Source organism: Leptonychotes weddellii, unplaced genomic scaffold, assembly GCF_054177405.1.
Source record: "Leptonychotes weddellii isolate Sample4059 unplaced genomic scaffold, ASM5417740v2 HiC_scaffold_11335, whole genome shotgun sequence".
Lineage (NCBI taxonomy): Eukaryota > Metazoa > Chordata > Mammalia > Carnivora > Phocidae > Leptonychotes > Leptonychotes weddellii.
In genome coordinates this window covers 1-3,966 of record NW_027691018.1, presented here as the reverse complement: position 1 = coordinate 3,966, position 3,966 = coordinate 1, and the positions used below count along the sequence as shown (strand labels likewise).

The following is a 3,966-nucleotide window of genomic DNA, read 5'->3' as shown; positions in this document are numbered from 1 at the left end:
TCTATCGCCTCTAGAGGTTATGCAATCCTCCCGGAGACTACTGTGTAAGCTCTCGGTCTGTGAGTAGCACTGCAGATGCACCTGCAACTCCCCTTCGGGGCGTCTCCCTGCTCTCAGAACTGGGGGAGGAGGGACGTCCAGGAACTCTGGAGACTCGCGCCGGACCGAGCGTCCTTGGACCTGTCCGTGCAAAGGGCCCTTCACTGTCACCCCTGGCTGCCACTGCCTCTCTTCTATCATCCCGAAGCCCCCCTCCTTTCTGTGTGCTCTGGGCTTCCCCTTGCTCGCAGGTGGTGGCATCTGGCTTCGCGCCCTCTCCACCCACCCCATGGCCCCGGTCACCACGGCCTTAAGGCGTCCACGCTGGTCTTTCTGGGGAAGTCTCTGCAGAGTCTGGAGCCAGGAAGCGACCCTGCCTGGCCAGGAGAGGAGCGCGCGGGGCAGCGCCTGCCTCAATGGCCCCGTCCGCTAACAGTGATCAGGAGGGAGCCACTAGACCCCTCAGGGGTGGGGGGAAGCGAGGTTTTGAAGCCCTGAGCTAAGTTGCTGGAAGAACCTCCCTACCCACTTGCCGCCCACCCCGCAGGCCCCTCCGTGGAGGCACCAGAGCGCTCCAGCCTCCTTGTACCCCTGGGGGAGGCTGCCCAGCTAGGGGGGCACAGAGGTGGGGGGCACCGAGCAACAGCAGTATCTACCCAATCTGGGCATCCATGCCTGTTAGGACAACAGTGGTGGCTAAGGTGGGTGGCCCCAGGTGGGGCGCTTCCAGCAGATGGGTTCCTGTTTTGACTTGCCCAGATGTGCCCTGCCCCCCACCCAGGGAAGGAAGTGAGTGTGGGCACAGTGGGGAGGAGGTAGGAAATCGAGCCTCTGACTCTTCCCCTTTTGTCTTATTGATTAAATTCTCTTTTTTAAAACGTTTTACTTATTTGTCAGAGAGAGAGAGAGCACAAGCAGGGGGAGCTGCAGGCAGGGGGAGAAGCAGGCTCCCCACCAAGCCAGGAGCCTGATACGGGACTCGATCCCAGGACCCTAAGATCATGACCTGAGCCGAAGTCCCCTGCTTAACGGACTGAGCCCCCAGGCGCCCCTTATTGCTGAAATTCTTAAAGCAGATGCGTCAAAGGCAGAGTTTCCTAGCCCCTCCAGGAAGCTGGGATTCGGCGATAGATGGTGAAACGCACTGGTGTTGGGGTTCAGGGAAAACAAAAATGAGCAAGTATTTCCTTGGGCACAGGCCCAAGAAGTCGAAGGCGGGAAGGGCTCGGGAGCAGGCTGCCCGCAGAGCTGATTGACCCCGTGCCTCCTGCGGACTACGCACATAGTGCGGGCTCCAGGACAACACACGTGGTGGGGGCTCCGGGGCGGTTTAGTCCAACCCCGACTCCAAATGCTGCTCTCACGGGTGCCCTCCTGCCAATCTGCCTTGCAACCTTGGCATACAGAAGTTTCTTCTTTTCACCACTGCCTGCTTTCCTGCCCAGAAGCCTTAAGCCCTAAACACACTGAAGCCAGATGGCCGCCATGTCTTAGGGGAAATTGCAATTTCATTAATGCCAATGTATCCATTTTCTATGGACATTGGGGTTACTTCCATTTAGAGAACGATCACAAAAAGTGTTCTCTATGAAAACCAGCACAGCTCAACATCCAGACACAATAGCACTAACTTTTTTATTCACACACCTATTAGGTCTTACCTTACCACACAATCCATTTTCCAAAAACAAAGAATTCAGCCCATTATCCTGGCCTTTGGAATGGGTACCGAAAGAATTATCCAACTTGTATTCCGAATCACAGATGAAAATTATTCTAGGAATTTCTGGAACATGATAGATGTAAGGAGACAGCAAGAGAGCCAATGAAACATCCAAACTGTCCTAGGGCCAAGGGGAAGGTCGACAACTCAGGGAACACTCAAGTCTTTCTTTTATATGGAGACTTCACTGTCACTGCTAAGATCCCCCGCTGAAATGACACGCTTGAGTTCCCAGCTTAGGACTCTTCATACTACAGGACCAGCCCCAGCAGCCCTGTGGGCCCCTGTCTAAGACACTGGTTTAATGAAGCCATAATCCATGCACTTGATGAGACATTCCCGGGCTGTCTGCACCACTGCCCCCTTCTTCTCATCTGGCTCTTGTTTGCCCACAACAGTCAGGATCTCCAGCAGCTCACTCTCCACCAGCTTCTTGGCCAGCTCAGCGTCGGCTGCCAGCAGGTTATAGGCAATGACTAGGCCCCGGTGTTGGACTGACAGCCGGTCGTGCAGGCAAAGCCGCTGGAGGATCTCCAACCACTGAGTTGTCTGGAGGGCAGAGGTGGATAAAGAAGGATTAGAGAAATCAGTGGAGGGACAGCGATGGGACATTTGGGACAAGATAAATAGAAGGCAAGAACGTATCTGGTTATGTGCATGGGACTCAGCATATGCCTACCTGAGCCCATTGGGACTAGCTCACAGACACCCACCTCCTTACCAGAGCCAGGGTAGGAACCCAAAAACTAGAAGGAACTTGACATAATCCAATCCCTTTCATATTATAAGTGGAGGAACTGAGGTCTAGGAAGGGGAAGTAACTCAGCTATGATCATACACGCGAAAACAGTAGAGAATAAACACCCACCTGTCCATTTATTTTTTAAGCATCTGGAGAAGCAAAGGGACAGGCCCACTGCATGCCTGATTGGAATAGGGATGGAGGGTGTTCAGAAAGGAGGATTCTAACCCTGGGCACATGGGCAATGCCTGCTTCTGCCAACCCAAGTGCCCTTAGAGACATGAGCTCCAGGCACGCCTGGGGCTTGCGCTCCACCAGTCCTGACTGCAACTGGAATTAACACTGGAGTCTGGAGTACAGCCTCTCCTCCATCCCTCCTTCATCCCTCTTCTCCATTCCCAGCTGTGAAGCAGCCCAACTACTGTGAATGTGGAAGGCAGGACTCTAGACCATCTGATCACCCCAAGAGACAGAGTTGGAGCTAACAATAGAACCAGGAGGCTTGACTTTACAGCATTCAACAGACACACATGAGCGGCAGAGAAGAATAGTTATTGGTATGAGTTTTGGAGTCAGAGAGACCATTTCAGGTCCTAGGTTATAGTCACTTACCAAATATGACCTTAGATCAGTTTTTTAACCTCTCCAAGTCTCAGGAGCCCTTCCGTCATCTGGTATACCTACTTCTTCACATTGTGATGATTTAGTGATACGGTGCATGGACAGAGCTTAGCACGGGGGCTGGAGCATAGTAAGAGCTCAACAAAGAGAAGTGGACAGAGATGATGATTTTAGCCACTAATCCAAGGATTCCCCCTTTGCACGGGACCTGTTACCTCACCCTCCATTTGTCAACAGGGACAGCTTCCTACATGGACCCCTTTCAAATGGGGAGACAGGCACAGAGGGGAAGAAAAGACAAATTATTGGCTTTTTGGCTTCTAAGCAGATTTTCTCAAGTCTGCACCAAGCCTCCTACCACAAGAAAAGGAAATGAAAACCTATCTAGCTGTGGTAGCGTTCAGGGAAAGGTTTAATGTTGATGGGTAATATAACAGGTCCCGTGCCATTGCTCCCAGGCACAGACATGTAGCCAAGATTTCAGAGCCCCTCAGGAAGAAAAGAAAGAAGTGGCCAGGAGACGGTCAGCAATCCTGAAGGATTCCAATCCCTTCTCAACTACCTGGCGGTGTGGCCTTAAGCTAGTTACTTTTCTGCACTCAGTTTTCCTCTCTAGTCAGTAGGGATAATAATAACCATACCCTGGGGCGCCTGGGTGGCTCAGTCGTTAAGCGTCTGCCTTCGGCTCAGGTCATGATCCCAGGGTCCTGGGATCGAGCCCCGCATCGGGCTCCCTGCTCGGCGGGAAGCCTGCTTCTCCCTCTCCCACTCCCCCTGCTTGTGTTCCCTCTCTCGCTGTATCTCTCTCTGTCAAATAAATAAAATCTTTAAAAAAAAAAAA

At 52.5% G+C, this 3,966-nt stretch overlaps 1 long non-coding RNA gene across 1 annotated transcript; it reads right to left on the bottom strand.

The window, feature by feature from the left end:
- Positions 1–1,649: 1,649 nt before the first annotated feature.
- LOC115938617 (uncharacterized) lies at positions 1,650–3,788 on the bottom strand. The gene is made up of 2 exons (XR_014141612.1): positions 2,631–3,788; positions 1,650–2,311 (listed from the first exon to the last, which is right to left on the bottom strand). It is a non-coding gene; the product is annotated as an uncharacterized LOC115938617 (long non-coding RNA).
- Positions 3,789–3,966: the final 178 nt, after the last annotated feature.